General features: G+C 36.8%; 1 pseudogene; it reads right to left on the bottom strand.

The window, feature by feature from the left end:
- Positions 1 to 3326: 3326 nt before the first annotated feature.
- On the bottom strand, positions 3327 to 4185 carry LOC101444017 (renin receptor pseudogene; annotated as a pseudogene).
- Positions 4186 to 21693: the final 17508 nt, after the last annotated feature.

Genomic DNA, 21693 nt, shown 5'->3' with positions numbered 1-21693 from the left:
CTCACCAATCCTTTCTTCTTCTTCTCAAATCTGCTATTATATGATTCCGATGTTTTTAAAATTTCATTTATTGCTCCTTTCATTCCCATAAGATCTGCTGTTTTCTATGTATGCTTTCAAATTCTTCTTTGTGCTCATCCAATGTCTTCTTAATGTCCTTAATCTCTTTCATGATCTCATTGAATTTATGAAGGAGATTTGTTTGAACATCTGTGATTACTTGTCTCAACTCCTCTATGTCATCTGGAAGCTTATCTTGTTCCTTTAATTGGGCCATAGCTTCCTGTTTCTTGGTATGGATTCTAGTTTTTTGTTGATGTCTTGGCATCTGGCTTACTAGAGTATTTATTCTGGGTGCAGTTTTTCTCTATAGTTTAGGACTTCCTGCCCTTTCTCCCTTGCTGGTTGTGCAGTAGGAGCCAAGGATGTAATTGGTGCCATAAATTGTGGAGGCTCAAGCTGCCCTCATTGTACCAGTGACAGACAAAGCTTCTCCCAACTTTCTCCTTTGCCAGGGGTAGGGACAGAGTCACAGCTGTGTAAAATAATTCAAGTCATGCACTCCTAGACTGTAGTTGTCTGGAGAGACTCATGAAGCTCATGCCCTTTCTCCCCTGCTAAGGTGGGGATGGAGCTGCAGGTGTGGGCAGCAATCTGTGCAGTGTAGGTCCAAGATGACTGCAGTTGCCCAGGTAGACTTCTAATTATTCTGTGCCAGCCAAATATACCTGCAGTTACCTGGATAGCCTGTTGCAGGGCCCACCAGCCTCCTCCCTGCCTAAAGAGGGGCTGAAGTGTAGGCTAGGGCTGCAGGCTGATCTGAGTGAAAGAAACCAGTTCCTACCATCACTGTGAATTTCAATTAGCCCAGCTTCCCCTCATACTGGGGGCAGAGTCAAAATGGTGGCCACTGGCTTCTTTCCAACTTGGACAGGTTCAAACTTTAGCTGTTCTTTGAGTTATCTGTGAACCAGTCAAATTTACTAATCAGTAACTGAAATCAATGGTCAACCACCTCTTTCTCCCCTGTTTTTGGGAAATAAAGCTTCCAATTCCAGCCACAGAATTGCTCCTGGGTTGGCTTGTGCTGACAAAGTTGGATAACCACCAGCCGCTGTGGCTTGGCTGGTAACTTCCCAGAAAGGCTGGCATAGGTCACCACTGTGATTTTCAGTTCTCCCTGCTTCCCCTTGTGCCATGTGTGGAGTTAAGATGGTGGCTTCCAGCCTCTTTCTGACTTGAACAGGTTCAAACTTTAGCTGTTCTTAGGATTATACTTTAGCCCACTGAATCTACTCATCCGTAGCTGAAGATGGTGCCCAACTGTCTCCTCCTCCCCCATTTTTGCAAAATGTAGCTTTCAATTCCAGCCGTGGAGCAGCTCCTGAGGTGGCTAGTGACGCCAGTGGAAGATGGGCACCAGCCTCCATGGTGTAGAGTTCTTTACTTATAAATCGTCTCTGGAGATGGGCAGTCACCTCTTTCCATTCCTTCAAGGATGTTGCAGGATGTTCTTCTGGTCTCCTGGAGCCCCCAAACAGGTTCTTCAGCTAGCTCCAGATAGTTCTGAGTGTTTACTAACTGCCCAATAGCAGGAGCTGACTCTAGGAGCTCCCTACTCCACCACTGTCTTGCTGGTTGTCTCAATATAGTATTTTTAATATCCACACCAGACCATATGGATCACCAAACTTTCATAAGAGATTAAAAAATAGCTATCCTCTGTCAATCAGAATACATTTCCAAAACTAAGTGATTATGTAAGCACATCCATATTTTGAGGCTGCTCTAAGTAAAACTTTTCCTCTCATTTCTGAGATATTTACACCAAATTAAGACATTTACATATCTTTCACAGTATACGATAGCACAAATATGATTTTCACTGATTCCTTACAGGGAAGTTAAGCATTCAGAAGTTTCTCTAGTAAATTCAGTACATTTTTACAACATAAATAGCACAAGCCCTGTACAAATACTTACCTCCAACTTATCATAGACTTCACCCATATAGGTGTCAGCTCATAATCTTCCTTCCCCCCAAAAAAATTGTATCACCAATGGGGAGAAAGTGGCCACAGTAGTTGCTGAGGGCAGGGAGTGGGAAGCAGAGATGTAATGAGGGGGCATTTTTGGGGCTTTGGATTTGTCCTAAATGATATTGCAGGGGCAGATGCTGGACATTTACATCCTGCCATAACCCATTGAATATACCAGGAGAGAGTGTGAACTACAGAGTAAACTATTACCCACACAGTGCAGCAGTGCTCCAAAATGTGTTCGCTGAGTACTATGAGTGTGCCACAATGATGGGGAGGTTGTTGGTGTGGGAGGAGTGGGGTGGGCAGTTGGGGGGTATATGGGAACTTCTTATGCTTTTTATAATGTAACCTTTTTTGTGATGTATGTATCTTCAAAAAAATACAATTTACAAAATTGATAGGGGTGAGGGAGGGAGTGGGGTGTGGGTTATATGGATACCTCTTATGTTTTTTAATGTAACGTTCTATGTGAGCTATTAACTTTACTTAAAAAAATGTTATTAAAAATAAATAAATAGAGAAGCAGACTTGGCCCAATGGTTAGGGCATCTGTCTACCACATGGGAGATCCATGGATCAAACCCTGGACCTCCTTGACCCGTGTGCAGCTGGCCATGCACAGTGCTGATGTGTGCAAGGAGTGCCCTACCACGCAGGAGTGTTCCCTGCATAGGGGAGCCCCACGCACAAGGAGTGTGCCTCGTAAGGAGAGCCGCCCAGTACGAAAGAAAGTGCAGCCTGCACAAGAATGGTGCTGTACACACGGAGAGCTGACACAACAAGATGACACAACAAAAAGAAACACAGATTCCCATGCCACTGACAACAACAGAAGCAGACAAAGAAGAACACGCAGCAAAATAGACACAGAGAACAGACAACTGGGGTAGGGGTGGGGGGAGGGGAGAGATAAAATAAATAAAATAAAAAATAATAAATAAATAAATAAATAAATAGAGCAACTTGGAAAGCAAAAAAATAAATTTAACACAAGCTATTCTAAATGTTTTATATTTATTTCAGTGCATATTTCCAAATATTAAATGGGATGAAATTATATTAATGGTTATATCATAATATTTGAGAGTATTATGGAATCTATATCACACAGTTCGATCCACATCAATACTATAATTCATTCTAAAAAAGTCACAGACACACATAGAGAACAAAATTTGCATATATATATAAAGTATACTATCTACTTTAAATCATGTTAAAAAATTTATTTTAACAAAATGGCCAATTTCCAAATCAGTTTTCTAAGACTGTCATAAGGAAAGTTCAAGCCAATAGAATCTTCTGATTTGTCATCCTATAAATGATGCTATCAAATCCAGAATCCATGTTCCAACTGTTGTAAGAGGTAGTAATCACAGCCAAGGCCAAGTGATCATAATCCAATGTACCATGTTGAAAACCACAGGATACTCAAAATTACACTTGTATGCAAGGTTATAGGGACTCGTTGTGCTGCACATTGGTTTTGCCTCAAGGATGGTTCTTGTCTTCCTCACAAGGGCTGTGTCAAATGACTTGATAGATACTAATTCTACCACTGCATTCCCACCATAAAGATTGTACATATCATTTGCAAGCTTGCAGAACATCAAAAAGAATCTTAGAAGCATCTCTGAATTGCTCAGTCTTCCCCGTAACATTCCCAAATGCATCCAAACCTGCCAGATCCAGTGAATATAAATCAGGAGAATGATCCTTGGCTAGATGCTTATGTAGAGATGACCTTGAAATATCATGTAGCACTTGCAGTTCAGAGAGACCTACTTCGTTTTCCTGCTCAGAGAACTAAGGGGAAGTGAATTGAGAATAGAGTTTTCTTGAAACAGACGATTACCGCGTTTTAGCAATGTTACTGAAAGTCTTTGAAAACTGAGCTTGCCTTCCTTGTCATACTCACTCTTTCCTCCCCTGGGAGCCAACTGCAAAACAACAGAGTTTCTTCAGAAACTAAGGAATGACGGGAATTTGAAATGCTGTGGAAACTAAAAGGTACAGCGCTCTCGAAGGGTATGATGACAATACTGGGGGTAGAGCCGATTTGTCTGCTCACCATCACCATAATAGTAGCTCGAGGACAATGGAGTAGGTGACCCACTGCAAGTCCCGTCCAAGAAAGGTCCCATCACCAACAAGGACAGCACGGGCACAGCCATGGTTCGCGGTGGCATCAGCAATGCTGGGTGAGACAGAGCATGAGGGGATGACCCACACAGGATCATCCTCTGGAATTTATTTTAATATATTAGTTCTGTGGAGATGAAAAGACTGGAATAAATTTGGGTTATGTAAAAGTTTTCACCTGAGCATGCTTCATGCTAGAACAAATCAGTACTATTTTACTGGAAGGCATAGACAATTTATAAATGCATAGTCATTTTATACAAAGATGATTGTACTATGCTTAAATATGTAATGAAAAAGTAATTGATTTTAAGGCTATTTTTAATATTTAATTATTCCTATTGTATTTATATGAAATGGCAAGGTAGGAATTACAACTAAAATTTAAATTAACCATGCCTAATAAAATTGTCCACTGTGGAAACAGGTAGGTAATTTCTATGGTTATAAAAAAGAAAATCTGAAGCCAATAAATAGCTAGAAAAATTGAGATTGAAATTTAAGTGTTATGGCATTACAAGCAACAATATATGACAGAAAAAATTAAAGTGACTTATTCTAAAAAGTATGTATTTTCCTATGCTGACCATTTATGTATTCTTATTTCTTTCATTTAATATTTACTCTCTGTACTATACAGCGTTTTTGGATTTGTGGGTTAGCAGTTAAGGCAACCAGGCTTTCATTCTGTTTCTGTCAGTAACTAGATTAGAATCTTGGACTGAACGCTTCATTTTTGTAACACTGTTGGGTTTGTCAGCTACAAAAAGATGGAAATGTACTAGATGATTTCAACTCAAACCTCTGTGGAGGGAGACAACAGAGTATTAGGTTGTCTATAGAAATCTTCATGTGTACAGCCAGCATGACATTAAAAAGGGAGTCATTTCTTATGGTAAGCATCATGTCTCCCCAAAAAAATGTTCAAGATGGAACCCCTGGCCCTGTGGACATAAACTCATCTGTAAATATATCCTTTGAAGATCGTATTAGTTAAGACGAGACCAAACTAAACCAGGGCGTCTTTTAATCAGACGTGACTGGAGTCTTTAAATTTCTGTGTCCATAGAAATTTGGTCACAGGAGTAGGAGTCATAAGGAAAGCCTGGTGAGGGATGCGGAGACTAAGTGAAGGACTGCTAGCAGGCCACCACTAGAGAGCCATAGGCTGCAGAGAAAGAATGGCCCTGCCAACACCTAGACTTTGGACTTTTAGCCTCCATAACCATGAGACAATAAATTATTGTTTAAGCCAACCAGTCTATGATACTTTTACAATGGTCCCGCCAAACTAAGATACCAAGCTAATGAATATGGTTCCATTAGCAATGGTTTCTTTTTTAGGATGAAGAAAGTGTTCTAAAATTGGTTTGTGCTGACAGTTACACAACTCTGTGAATATACTAAAAGCTAATGAATTATGCATTTTTAAATAGGTGAATTGCATTGAATGTAAAGCTGTTGAAAACAATCATGTGTAAAGAAAAAAATTGATTGGAAAACAGCAGACACAATGAATGCATAAGAAGAGATCCAGATATTGATGTTATTAGCACAATCTTTAATGACAGAATTGAAATTTAGAAGAAACTGGAAATGTTTTAACAAAAATTACATGGAAATTCTGTGAATTAAAAACTGTAACTGACTTTAAGAACCTGATTGGATAAGTTTAACTGCAGATTAGAGTCAACTCAAGAGAGAATAAAGAACTGGAAAATTGTTAAGGAAAAAATATTCAGATCAAATGATCAGAGAAATGAAAGTGGGAAAGAGAGAAAGTAAGGTACCAGACACATGATACCTATGAAAAGGTAAAGCCCACTTGTCGATGGAGTCACAAAAGGAAGAAGGAAAGGATCAAAAGTAATCTTCAAAGAAATTATGCTGAGCTTTTTCCAAATTCAATATAAGATACTAAGAATATATTTTAAAAGTACAATGAATATAAAGCCAGATGAAATCACAAATGAATCTTATCAATTCACACCATGAATATTCTGAAAAATAAGGACAAAAAGAAAATGTAAAAAACATGAGAGAAAAAAAGATGAATTACCTTCAAAGTAGCAACAGTAAGTCTAAGGGTTGACATATCAACAGAAAACAATGAAGCCAGAAAAAACAAACTAAAATGAAATCAACTGTGAACACAAATGTTATACCCAAGGAAATTATTATTCAAAAAAACAAAATAAAATGCTTCCAGAATTTAAAAAATGAGAAAATTACCAGCAGGTCTACACTGAAAGAAATATTTTTAAAAATTATTTCAGAAGAAAACTTCTAGATTAGAAAGCAATGGAGATGCAAGGAGGAATGAATAGCAATATGTTGGTTAATCTAAATAAATATTTTGCTTCATTAATTAATAATTATAATAAATAAACCTATATGCTGTTTAAAATGTAGAGGAAATTAATTTTCACAACTGACCTTGTTCGCCAGACTGTCATGTCAAAAAACATGAAATGGGGACAAACAGCAAGATGGTGGCAGAGTAAGGAGCTCCTAGAGTCAGCACCTGCTACAGGGCAGTTAGTAAACACCCAGAGCTATTTGAGCTAGCTAAAGCACCTGTTTGGGGCTTCAGGAGGCCAAGAGGGCATCCTGCAACATCCTTGAAGGAGTGGAAGGAGGAGACTGCCCATCTGCAGAAAAGACTCTCAAGTAGAGTGTTCCACTCCTTAGAGGCCAGTGCCCACCCTCCACTGGTAGCACAAGCCACCTCAGGAGATGTTCCACACTGGAATTGAAAGCTCCACTTCCCAAAAATGGGGGAGGAAGAGACGGTTGGGCACCAACTTCAGCTACTGATGAGTAACTTCAGCTACTAATGAGTAAATTCAGCAGGCTAAAGTATAATCCTGAAAACAGCTAAAGTTTGAGCCTGTCCAAGTAGAAGGAAGCCAGGAGCCACCATCTTAACTCCTGGACTGGCACAAGGAGAAGCGGGGCGGACTGAGAATCACAGTGCTGGTGGAGACTGGTTTCTTTCCATTCAGGTCAGACTGCAGGTCTAGCCTAAGCCCCAGTGCCACCTCCAACAGGGAGGAAGCTGCAAGGACCTGCGCCAGCCTCTCTGGGAAATTGCCAGCCAAGCTACGGAGGCCAGTGATTGTCCTGCTCTGGTGGCATGAGCCGTCCCAGGAGATGTTCTGTGATTGGAATTGGAAGCTCCATTTCCCAAAAACAGGGGAGGAGGAGGAGCTACTGACTGACTAAGGAATAACCCAAGGAACAGCTGGAGTGTGAATCTGTCCAAATAGGAAAGGAAGGAGGCCAGTGGCCACCATTTTGACTCCGCCCCCAGCCTGAGGGGAAGCCTGACTGACCAAATAACCCAGTGACAGAAGGAACTAGTTTCTTTCACCCAGATCAGCCTGCAGTCCTAGCCTAGGCTTCAGCCCCACCTCTGGCAGAGAAGACGCTGGTTAGCTCTGCACCAGCCTATCCAGGTTATGTTGGGTAGCTTTGGCCACCACAAATGAATAATCTGAAGTCTACCAGGGCAGCTGTGATCATCTTGGACCTGCACTGCATAGATTGCTGCCCATACCTGCAGCTCCATCCTCCCCACCCCCACCCCGCCCAAGCTGGGGAGAAAGGAGAATGAAGCTTCATCAGTCTCTCTGGGCAACCACAGTCTAGGCCTGCATGACTTGGATTATTCCACTCAACTGTTATTCTGTCCCTATCTCTGGGAAAGGAGAAAGTTGGGAAAAGCTTTATGGATCTCTATGAGAATGAGGGCAGCTTGAGCCTCCACAGTTTATAGTACCAACTACATTCTTGGTTCCTATTGAACAACCAGCAAGGGAGAAATGGCAGAAAGCTCTAAACTGAAGAGAAAAACTTCACCCAGATACTCTAGTAAGCCAGATGCCAAGACACCAGCTAAAAATTATAATCCACACCAAGAAACAGGAAGATTTGACCCAGTTAATGGAACAAGATAAGCCTCCAGATGACATAAAGGAGTTGAGACAACTAATCACAGATGTTTAAACAAATCTCCTTAATAAATTCAATGAGATGGTGGAAGAGATTAAGGATATTAAGAAGACACTGGATAAGCACAAAGAAGAATGTGAAAGCATGCATAGAAAAATAGCAGATCTTATGGGAATGAAAGGCACAATAAATGAGATTTAAAAAAACATCGGAATCATATAATAGCAGATTTGAAGAGGTAGAAGAAAGGATAGGTGAGCTTCAAGACACAGCCTCTGAAAGTGAATATACAAAAGAACAGACGAAGAAAAGAATGGAAAAAATTGAACAAGATCTCAGGGAACTAAATGACAGCAAGAGATGTGCAAATATATGTGTCATGGGTGTCCCAGAAGGAGAAGAGAAGGGAAAAGGGGTAGAAGGAATATTTGAAGAAATAATGATATAAAATTTCCCAACCCTATTGAAGGACATAGATATCTATATCCGAGAAGCAGAACATATTCCCATCTGAAAAAATCTGAATAGACCAACTTTGAGACACATACTAATCAGAATGTGAAATGCCAAAGACAAGGAGAGAATTCTGAGAACAGCAAGAGAAAAGCAATGCATAATATATAAGGCATATCCAATAAGATTAAGTGCTGATTTCTCACCAGAAACCATGGAGGCAAGAAGACAGTGGTCTGATATGTTTAAGATACCACAAGAGAAAAACTTCCACCAAGAACTTTATATCCAGCAAGACTGTCTTTCAAAAAGGAGGGCAAAATTAGAATATTTACAGATAAAGAGAAACTGAGAGAATTTCTAAACAAGAGCCCAGATTTTCAGGAAATACTAAAGGGTGTGCTAGAGCCTGAAAAGAAAAGACAGGAGAGAGAGGCCTGCAAGAGAGTCTGGAAATGAAGATTATATTAATAAAAGTAATAAAAAGTGTCAAAAGAGTGAAAGATAAAACTCAAATAGTCAGGAATAAACTTAACCAATGATATAAAGCACTTTTATTCAGAAAACTGCAACCCAATGTTAAAAGAAATCAGAAAAGTCCTAAATATCTGGAAGAGCATTCCATGTTCATGGATTGGAAGACTAAATATCATTAAGAAGTCAATTCTACTCACATTGATATACAGAATCAATGCAACCCTGATAAAAATTCCACCGGCTTAAAAAAAAGTTGAAAACACAATTATCAGATTTATTTTGAAGAGTAAGGGGTCCTGAATAGCCAGAAACATCATAAAAGGAAAAGCAACCCTCATCTCTGGACTTTACATCATACTAGGGGTAAAAACAGCATGGTACTGGCATAAAGACAGACACATAGACCAATAGAACCAAACTGATGGCTCAGAAACAGACCCTCAACCCTCACATGTATGGTCAAGTGATTTCTGACTAACCTGTCCAACCCACACAGCTTGGACTTAATGGTCCATTCAGCAAAATGGTGCTGAAAGAACTGGATATCTAGAGCCAAAAGAAGGAAAGAGGACCTCTATCTCACACCTTGTCCGAAACTTAACTCAAAATGGATCAAAAACCTAAAAATAAATCAAGAACCATAAAACTTCTAGAAGAAATTGTAGGAAGTATCTTCAAGACCTGGTGGTAGGTGGCAGATTATTAATGGAGATAAGAGAAGGACTGAGATGGACTAATGATGTTTAATGTATGTAGAAGTTTTGATTAGTTTTACTGTAAAAGTGTGGAAATGTATAGAATGGATGGTAACAAATAGTGAGTAATATCTAGTTTATAAATGGGGATGTGGCTGAAAATGGTAGTCTAGGTATGTAAATGCCAATTGACAGAATGCTAGAGAATAATCTAGGAACTGAATAGCAAAGTGTCCTTTGTGAGCTAGAGAAAATGTATAATACTACTGCAGGGTATTGGGAATGCATGGGAAAAATAAACTGGAATGACCTATGGACTGTGTTTAGCAGTAATAATATAATATTCTTGCATCTATGCCAAAGATGTACTGTGTTGATAATGGGGATGTATGGAAAATGTGAGTCAAATGTATACTATGGACATGGTAACAATGAGATGATATTATCTTATCTGTAACAAATGTTCCACCACAGTGTGGTTGATGATAGAAGGGTGTTGTTTGGGATTTCTGCACAGTATATGATTGTTTTATAAGTTTATAACTTGTCATAAAAAATATATTTTAAAAATAATTAGGGTGGGTTGGGGGGAGAAACACCAAATGTAAGATAAGGACTACAATTAGTAGTAAGATTTTGACAATATTTTTTCATAATTTCTTTTTTTAAGATTTATTTATTTCTCTCCCCTTCCCCTCTCCTTCCCCCATCCCCCAGCAGTTTTCTGTTTTCTGTGTCTTTGCTACATGTTCTTCTTTGTCCACTTCTGTTGTTGTCAGTGGCATGGGAATCTGTGTCTCTCTTTTTTTTTTAAAGATTTATTTTATTTATTTATTCCTCTCCCCTTCCCCCCCAACCCCTGTTGTCTGTTCTCTGTGTCTATTTGCTGCGTCTTCTTTGTCTGCTTCTGTTGTTGTCAGAGGCATGGGAATCTGTGTTTCTTTTTGTTGCATCATCTTGTGTCAGCTCTCCATGTGTGCGGCGCCATTCCTGGGCAGGCTACACTTTCTTTCCCACTGGGCAGCTCTCCTTACGGGGCACATTCCTTGTATGTGTGGCTCCCCTATGTGGGGGACACCCCTGCGGGTCAGGGCACTCCTTGTGCACATCAGCACTGCACATGGGCCAGCTCCACACGGGTTGAGGGGGCCCGGGGTTTGAACCGCAGAACTCCCATGTGGTAGACGGACGCCCTAACCACTGGGCCAAGTGCGCTGCCTTGCTGCGTCATCTTCACGTGTCAACTCTCCGTGTGTGCAGCGCCATTCCTGGGCAGGCTGCACTTTCTTTTGCACTGGGTGGCTCTCCTTACAGGGCACACTCCTTGCGCGTGGGGCTCCCCTACATGGGGGACACCCTTGGATGGAACCGCACTCCTTGTGTGCATCACCACTGCACATGGGCCAGCTCCACAAGGGTCAAGGAGGCCTGGCGTTTGAACGTGGACCTCCCATGTGGTAGACGGACACCCTAACCACTGGGCCAAGTCCGCTTCCCTTTTTTCATAATTTGTAACAAACATCTCACAACAATGTAAGGTATTGGTGGAGGGTTGATGTATGGGACCCATGTATATGATGTTATGCATGTATGCTTTGTAAGTTCATAGCTTTTACTGTACACTTAATTGTTTATGTATGTTCATATATAAATGATATAAAGTTAATAGGGAGGGTTGGGGGAAAACACTTTGGTTAGTAGTAATATTTTGATAATGCTCTTTTATCATTAGTTAAAAAGGCTTAACAGCTGTGTAAGGTGTTGGTGGCAGGGTGAGTTTATGAGAGTCCTGTATGATGTTATACATGTTTGTTTTGTAAGTTCACAACTATTACTATACACTTATTGTTTATGTATGTTTGTGCATGGGTTATATATTTCAATAAATTAATTTAAAAAAAGAAGAAAGAAAAAAAACATAAAATGGGTTGATTTAAACAACAAGTAGTTATTGACTCATAGTTTTGGAAGCTAGATATCCCACATCATTGTCTTGACAAGCCATGCTTTCTTCTAGAACTGGTAGTGTTCGATGACAGCTTCAGACAATTCTTGGGGTTCCTTGACTTGCTTCTCTGCCTCTGTCACATGACCGTCTCTTTGTGTCTTCTCTTCCAGTTTGCCCTGACTTCTGGCTCCCCACTGTGGTCTTCTCTGACTGTGCTCAAATTTCTTGTGCTTATAAAGGGCTCCAGTAACACACAACAAGGTCCATCCTGATTCAGGGCCACACCTTAACTAAAAATAACATCTTCCAAATTCCTGTTTAGGCATGAATTCTACATAGGTGTGAGTATTAATGGTGAAAATCATGTCTTTTGTTGGGGAACATAATTCAACCTATCACAACAACAGAAGCCAAAATATCAGAATAGTAAATGTAGTTCAAGTCTTTGAAGATCTTTACATTGTCCAGAGTGTGATAAAATACCAATTATATTATGCTCAATTAAATGAAGGACACATCATCTTTTCTCTAGGATAGCCTGAAAGGAATATTGATAGATTATCTGACTAATAAGATAATGGAGGTAGAAATGAAATAATCAATAATAAGTAATACTTCAAAAAAAGAAAAGAGTGGAAGAAAAAGTTATTTAAAAAGATAGATTTGAATACAAATATATCAATTAACTATAAATTAAACCAATTAAAAGCAAAGATTGCCACACAGGAAATAAAATCAAACCCCAACCCCTTGCTACTTATAAATGATACACCTTAAGTGAATGGATATAGAAAGTTTGAAAGTAAGAGCATTAAAAATATAAACTAATGAAACTCTAAGCAGAAGAAGTACAGCTACACTGATCTCAGACAAGATTAGGAAAATATTTGAACTGAATGATGAAAATAAAATATATCAAAATATGTGGCATTTAGTCACAAATATGCTTAGAGGAAAATTTTTAGCATTAAGCATATACATTAGGAAGAACAACAAGTGGAAAATCAATGGTTTAAATATGCATTTCAAGAAATTAGTCAAAGAAAAACAATTAAACCCAAAAGAAGAAGAAAAGGACAAGAAAATTAAAAACAGGCAATGGAAATGACCAAAAATTCAAAATTTGGCTAAATACTGCAGGCACATATTATTAAAACCTTCTTAACATTATTAATCTTACAGACACTGAAAAGAAAATGAAATATATTTTGAACCAGTTTATGGAAATAAATTAAAAATTTAAATGAAATGGACAAATTCTTAGAAATACACAATTCATCAAGCTGATTGAAAAATGTAGAAAAGTCAGTATATATCTCTTTCTGTATATATTTTTAAATTCGCAATTAAAAATGTTCCTACACACATCATTATCATCATCATCAGGCCTAGATGACTTCATAAATAAATTCCTCTATGCATTTAAGGAAGAAATAACACTAATCTTAAACAATTTCTTCCAGGGATTAAGAAATGGGTTATATTTCTCATATTATTTAATGAAAACAGTATTGCTGTAATACCAAAATCTAACAAAACTATTAAAAGAAAGCAAAATTACCTACCAATTCCTCAAATGTTTTGTAAAACTCTAACATTAGCCAATCTAATACAGAAATATTTTTTTAAAAAGGAAAATAAATCCAATTGGCAAGTTGGATTTATTTCTGGAATATAAAAGGAATTTGTTTTTTAAAATCAATGTAATTCATCACATGAAGAGAATGAGAAAAAAGTACTTCAATCAAAACAAAATTAATAAATAAAATTCCCTATTCATTCTTTTAAAAACCCTTATCAAAACAGACAAAATGAAAACTTTCTTAATCTAATAAAAGGTTTAATAAATAAACTAAAACATAAGTTACATCATATTTAATAGTAAAAGATCTATTTCAACCTATAGACCAATAATGTATATAAATTTTCATGAACTGGAAGAGTTACTATTGTAAAGCTATTTATATAGGACAGTGCAATTATTCTCATTTTCCAAAATTTCTCCTTTTCCCTGATTCATTTGCTCCCCACCTTCCAAGATTGTTGAACCTGAAACCACTTGTTGCCTTTATGGTGGAGCCGTCTGCTGCCATTCCAAGGGTAAGGAAACATACTTTACTTTGAGCCAAGTGCTTGCATTCCAGGGTAGGAAACGTCCCTATTCTCTGCCGAAAGGGAATTCATTTGTGTTAGAAATGTAAGGTTTCTCACCTTCTCTCAGGTAGTGAGAGGGCTTGGGGCAGCTGTCCAGCTCCTATTACAGCTGGCAGATTCATAGTTCTGCAACTCTTCTATTGCAGTAGAGACCCTTGAACAAGCACCTGACGTGTTCTTATCATGTCTCTGTTATTGCTGTAAGTAGTAATAAGTTGGGTCTCAGATCCAGAAATGGTGTTTGCTTTCAGGACAAAATAAATAACTCTCTCTAAAATGATAGATCTTTTTTTCTAAATGGCATAATATTATGCCATTGGAATATTTGTTCCTAAATTTTTTTTAACTCTCAACTCATAGAAATTTAACTTTCTATATCCATTCACTTAAGGTTTATCATTTATAAGCAGCATGGAGTTGGATTTTGATTGTATGTTTTGTTTGACAATCTTTGCATTTAATTGATTTAATATTTAGTCAATTTATAGTTAATTGATATATTTGTATTTAAATCTACCTTTTAAAATATTGCTTGCCATTTTGTTATACCTCTTCTATATTTCTTTTCTCCCACTGCTTTCTTTTTCAGAAGTATTACTTATTATTGATTATTTCATTTCTACCTCCATTATCTTATTAGTCAGATAATCTGTCAATATTCCTTTCAGGCTATACTAGAGAAAAGATGATGTGTCCTTTATTTAATTGAGTATAATATAATTGGTATTTTATCACATTCTGGACAATGTAAAGATCTTCAAAGACTTGAATTACATTTACTATTCTGATATTTTGGCTTCTGTTGCTGTGATAGGTTGAATTATGTTCCCCAACAAAAGACATGATCTTCACCATAATACTCACACCTGAGTATGAATTCATGCCTAAACAGGAATTTGAAAGATGTTATTTTTAGTTAAGGTGTGGCCCAGAATCAGGGTGGACCTTATTTGTGTTATTGGAGCCCTTTATAAGCACAAGAAATTCAGACAGGGGCCATCAGAACATGGGGTTGTGTGAAAGACAGCCATAGAAGAACTACTTCGAATGGGAGAGAGGACAGGAAGGGATGGGTAAGAGGAAATTAAGAGAAGTATATTACCTGATTTAATCACTGTTGAATATGATAGCAACAGCCTTGAAATAGCAAACAGAAACAAGGTAAAATTTAGCAGCTATAAATGGGGATTTTTGTATTTTAATCTGAAAAAAGCCAGGAATATTTTCTAAATAGCAGTTCATCTGTAAAGAACTAATAATAGTAAATAATAATGTAGCATCTATAAACCCAAAATTTAATGACTGCAAAAATGTTGAAACTGCAAACAATATGTTGAATTGCTTTAAAAGCAGTAAATTATTCAGATTATTGGAAATAATTCCTGCCTTGATGAAATCACTCATGGAATAATGTGCTTAATTCTAGATGCAATAGTTTAAGAGATGTTCTCATATGCTAGATTGCATTTGAATAAAGTTAATCAGATTGGAGGATGGTGAATATTCTTGAAGTCAATTCAAAAACTAAATGCACAAGGAAAAATTAACTTGGAGATAAAATTTGAAAGAAATGGTATCTGTTTTTAAAGACCTGTAAGAATGCCATCTAGAAAAATGGCTACGTGAATTTGTTCTTTGTTGATTAGAACAGAATTGAAACCAATAGACAATGTTCCAGGAACAAACACTGCAATTCATTACAGAGATGACCTTTCTAAAAAATGGGCTGCTTCTTGAAGAATTGAATATCCTCATCTAGGAAGTAATCAAGAAAAAATTGGATAATCTTCTGTAGAAAGGATTCCTTTTGTGTTTAGAATATTTGAATATGCTTCAATAGGCAATTTCTCAAGTTTTTCTAATTCTAAAATTCTCTTGAATTAAGTAGTGTGTTGCCAAGAGGTTGTATTAAAATGGAAGATAAATTCTGAGATATGTTTTCCCACAAAGGGACAACAGAGCCAAACCTACTCTATTTTACCTTTTATCATCTATCTAATTTGGGCCTTGAATGAGGTGTTTTTTTTTTTTTTCTTTCCTGTGTGTTAATCCTAAGCAACCAAAGGAATATAAAATCCAGGAATTTTCTGTCTTCAGTAACATTCTGTTCAGAGTTGACAGAAAGGGCAGGGGAGATTTTATAAAGACGTTTTTAGACAAAAACAGCACAAAGCACACTAGGCTATAAGTAATAAAAATGTAAAAACAGATAATGTGAATGAAACAGGAATCTCTTCTATTTAAATAAGCTCCAGATGTTTGCTTCTTTTATGCCTTGTATATTAGTGTGTCAGCAAGCCTAGCCTGTGTCACTCACGATTCAATGGAAAATAAAATTTCTCTTTTATAGAAATAGGAAATGGCTGCAGTTTTTTTCAATATCTTGGATCCACATGATTGATTTCTCCTGTATGAGTAGAAGATCTTACTTGAATCACAAAGTTATATCATATCTCATATTGTATTGTTCAAACAACAGGTCAATTTAATATTAAAATCAGTACTGCAATTTAATTTGTGGAATTAGATAATTACACTAATGGTGGAGGACAAAAACCTGCAGGATTCTCAATATGCCATATTGTTAGATGTCTTCCTGTGTTCATTTTCTTTAAGAATATGTGCCCCAAAAGAATGTATTTTAATACAATTCTGACTAGGACTCCATGTGCAGTAAGGCTTTATATGTTATAATCTTTGAACAGTTAAACAAATATTCCTCCATGTTATTAAGCAAAGAAAAGTATCTTCTGAAGGTCCTTTAAAGAAACAATCATGAGCATATATACTCCTTCAAAGGCATGGTAATTTTGTGAGCTGGATTCTTTATACATTTTAGTAAAAATGTATAAATACATTTTAGTAAAAATGAAGAAAGGAAGAGGAAAGGAAAGACAGAAAGAAGGAAAGAAAAAAAAAATATATATATATATACTACAGCCTCATTGTTCGTTTTCAATTCCTGTGGCAAATATTGTTTGTTGACACCTCTGCATTTCCTTTCCTCCCCTGCAGCTACCCTCAGTCTGTCCAATGAGTCATAAGTGGAAGTGTGCTAGAGGATTCTAGGTTATATTTTGCTTTCTGATTAAAGAGACAGTCACTAGAACCGGTTACTCTTCCCTCGAATGCTTCCATTCACCTGGATCTGTTTCAAGGATCTTGAGATCATGACGAAAAGCCCAAGGGTTGAGGATAGCACTAGAATTTTCTTTTCCTTCATTCCTTATATGTGAGCAGGATGTTCACAGATGCAGCAGCTGTCTTGCAATCATGTGGCCAAAGCATAAAAACAAAGTGTAAAAGGGAAAAAAAAAATGTGTCCTTGATGGTAATTTTGAATTGTTGAACTCTCCCTAAATATACCAACTGTATTAGTCAGGGTGCTCCAGAGAAACAGAATCAATAAAATATATGTCTGCATATATGTATAGATAAATAGATTTGTTTTTAAGGAATTGACTCACTCAAGTGTAAAGACTGGCAAGACAAAAAACCATCGTATGTGCTGGAAATTCCTGTAAGAATAATGTCGTAGTCTTGACAATCTGAAATCCATAGAGGAGGCCAGCAGGCTGGAAAGTCAGACTGGAGTAAATGGTTTAGCTTTGAAGCAAAATTTCTTCGTTCTTTTTCTTTGCTTTTTCATTTTATATTTTATTAGAGAAATTGTAGGTATACAGAAAATCGTGCATAAAATACAGAGCTCCCATATACCAGCCTGTTAACACCTTGCATTAGTGTGGTATCTTTATTACAATTCATGAAAGAACATTTTTATAATTGTGCTATTGACTGGAGTCAATCATTAACAATAGAGTTCACCGTTTGCCTTGTATAGTCTTATATTTTTTAAAACCTTTTATTCTAATAACATATATGAAACTTAAAAATTTCCCCTTTGACCACATTCACATATATAATTCAGTGCTCTTAATTATGTTTGGCCCACTTATAATATCAAGTCAACTAATTATTTATGGTAATCAGATCTATCAAATATTTCACAGCAGCATCTATGCCAGTGTCTGACCAAACAACTGGACAGCATAATCTACCCAAGTTGACACACAAAATTAACCATTACACCAATCATGAAACTACTTGGTTTAAAGTAGCCAATATTGATGTGATAAACTCAGATGCTAAATAAAATGTCCTAAAGAAAACAAAAAACAAGAAAATTGTTCCAAGCATGTAAAGACTGAAACAGATACTTCTATGTGCACATGAAGAAAAATTAAGATTAATAAGAAGAAAATTAAAATGGTGAAAATTACATGTCAAAACTCTTTGGAAAAATCAGAGACAAACATAATTGTTTTCAAAAACAGATATATATTAATGATATTTTTAACATTTGATAAAATTGAAAATCAACTCAGAAAGGAGAAGCAGGTAGAAAAAAGGATAATAAAAATGAGATAAACTCAAAATTCAAAGATTGTCATTCGGAAAGGAGACACCCATTACCAACTTCAGGGGAGCTGACCTGCCACAAGAAGGATAACAAAGAGATGTCAACCCTCTCCACACAGGTTTCAAGGTCACCAAAAAAGGTACGACTTACACAAGCACTGGATAGGAACAGTCTCACAGATAGGAGTCAAAGCAAGGTCATATACAATAGTGGGCATCAGTCCCCATCCACAGCCGACACAAGGAGATGTTTACTTGCACCCCTCTCTTGCTTGTGCCATAGGCAAGGGACCCCAATCTCTCCAATTTAGGAACAGAAATAGCTGGTGATACAATTCCACGAAATGCACATAACTGGCCAAGGGGTCTCCAGTGAACATTTACAGATGGCCCAGGCAAAAGTGGAAAAAAATATACCAGCAGGCCACTATCTGCTAGACAGGATGAATTTTGCCTCTGGTCACTCCCAGAAGGGAGTCTGCCAATATTTATCATTCTATTCTAGAAGCTAGAGTAACACATCTAATCCAAAGCACAGGTCTTATTTGTGGGTCCCAGAAAAAGATGGCAAAAAATGCAGACTGTCCTCTACTACAAAAACACCATTAATAACCTGAACTAGTCCTTTGGGGAAAATCAGTGATTATAAATATCTATGACAAATTTAATCAGTAAAACAGAGATTGAAATTAAATGAAATTAGAAATAAAACTTTACACACTTTGGAAAGTAGAAAAATTATGAAATTGAATTAAGAATAAATAGAAATGGGAAGACACCCCTGGAGTACACATTCATGACAACCTCTCCTTCCTAATTACCTGTACAGCTGAAATGGCAATGAATTAAGTGGTCTTATTGGCTAGAGGCTGGAGGAAATTTCTTATGTACCCGAGGCTATGATTTTATAAGAGGGATGAACATGTAATGGGGATAAAGTTGGAACTGAAGGCTTTCCTGAGAAAATTTAAATTCTCTGGGTATTCACAATAGTGAATTAACTAATTGGAGTCTGACCCTGCCAATTGTTGCTATGCATTAGAAGGCATCCTGATTCTGATGAGTCTATACCCTGGAGGTACACAGCTTGGCAAACTCAATTGACTCCATTCTATGTGATGAAAAGAAGCCAACTTTCACAAACATGCCTCTGTAGAAATCTAAGAATAAAAGTGCCTGTGGGCATTTTTGCATTTAATGTTTCTCTTTACAAAAATGCCATTTCTGTAGATTATTGAATAGTTTTTCTATTTTTGCCTTTTAAATATTTTAATTCATGAGATATGCCTTTTCTGATCCCCACTAAATTAGGCATCCACCAAAATCTGTCTTTATTTCATTACTCTATTATGATTTTACCCCTACTGCTTTGAAGAGCCTCCATGTACAATAATTGTTTTGAAATTGTTTTAAAAAGAAACATATTCTCCTCATGGATAAGTAAAGTGATTCCAATTTGTCAGACTTTCTGAAGCTAAAAAAATCAACGTCTTCCAACAGCAACAAAATGATTACACGAATTAAGATGAGTAGCATAGAATCCTATATTAGTGACCTGGAAGATAAAGAGCAAGGAATATTTCAAAGCAGAGCAAAGAAAGGAAAATCATGATGAAAATGGTAAGGGGCATGAATGATAGGCCAAAGTGACATAAAACACTTATATAAAATAAAAAGAAATAGGAACAAATGAATGAGTCAATATTTAAACAAAATAGAGAAGACAATGTTCTTCAGTTCAAGAAAGGTTTGAGCCTGCCTACTGAGGGGGTTTTACCAGGTTCCATGCTGGGCTGATGAGAAAATGTACACACCTAAATATATTTTGTAAAATTGCTGAAACTTATAAATTATTTGCTTAAATTTTTGACAGCTCTTGTTAAGAAAAGAAAGTTGAAACAGAGAAATGGAATAATATAACCAATAATATTAATTGAACACAGATAAATCTTTTTTAGCATTGATAGAGATAACTAAAAAGTCAAAATAGTTGCAATTTTATAAGTAACATTGTATAATTCAGAGAAAATACATTCAGAAATTAATAATAAAATGCAGCAATATAAATATTTAGGCATTACCCAATTCTATTGTACCAAGAGGAAAATCAAGAGAATTTGCAAACTATATAGAAAACAAAGGAGAACTTGCCATAGTAAAATCTATGTGGCGTAGCAAAATTGTACTTGGATAATAAAATTTTAGCCTTAAATGCTGATACTGCCTGACTGGCTATTTTCAATAGAAGGACCTTCCTGACCCAGCGCCACAGTGGAGAAACACACCTCCCAGTGAGAAGGTCATTTATTGTGAGTGCACGAGCAAGGAACTGGGGGAATCTTCCCCAAACCAATTCAAAGTGAAAATGGGAGCTAGGGTTTATATAGGCAAAGAAAAGGGAGTAGGGATCAAGGATTAAGTGATGACCTCATAATGCATTCTTGCCATATCAGTGATGATGCCGGATTTTCCCACGGTTCTCATGAGGAGAATGTGAGCAAATTTCTCAATCCTGTATTATCTCAAGCATGCCATACTCCTGCTTGTTGTCCCAGTTTCAGAGATTTATCTATTAGCATTTACAGGTGGATATTGTTGAGCGAGCAGCTGACAGTTTAAGGATATCAAGCTTTTTGTTTCTGAGGTGTTCTTGACACCATTCTGTGTTTTGTTTTGAGATGTTATCTTAAGCACAAGTGGGAAGGTCTGGTTGTTGTCCTTCTAGGAACTAAGAACAAAGAGCATTAGATTAATAGAAAACCAGTTCAACTAGATCTGTGAAACATATTAGAATCTCAAGAACTGCTTAAATGAAGAGATTTTTAATAAGCACATTTTCCAGCTATCAATGCCTTAATTACTAGAGAAAGAGAAAAAACTCTTCCATTAACTTACATAACAAAATTACCTTTAATACCAAACCTGACAAAATTAATGTCACAAAAGGAAACTAATATCCTATCTTAATTAGAGACAAAATCTACAACAAAATGTTAGCAAATAGAATCCAGGAATGTACTGAAGAAATAATAAACTAAGAACAAAAATTATGATATAATTTATCAAAAATCAAAAAATCAGAAGAAAAAAGTTCATATTAAAAGATGCCAAAAGACAATAAAAGTTAGCACCCATTCTTCATTAAATTTCTAGGTATAATACAGGAGGGAATGCTCCCCAAATCACTTTATAAGGCCACCTCTGGTACCCTGACTCAGAACCAGCAATTATAAGAATAGAACACTATAGGCCAAAATCCTTCAAAAAATACATGTAAATATCACTGATAAAATATTAGCAAATTAAATCCAACAATGTAAAAAGTATACTGCCTCAAGATTGAGTGAGGTTTACTCTGAGAACATAAGGTTCATTTAGCATGTCACCCTGTAAATAGCATCAAGGTGAA

This window comes from Dasypus novemcinctus, chromosome 17, assembly GCF_030445035.2.
Source record: "Dasypus novemcinctus isolate mDasNov1 chromosome 17, mDasNov1.1.hap2, whole genome shotgun sequence".
NCBI lineage: Eukaryota > Metazoa > Chordata > Mammalia > Cingulata > Dasypodidae > Dasypus > Dasypus novemcinctus.
Note: the sequence above shows the minus strand (reverse complement) of the source record. Positions and strands in the feature narration are given on the sequence as shown.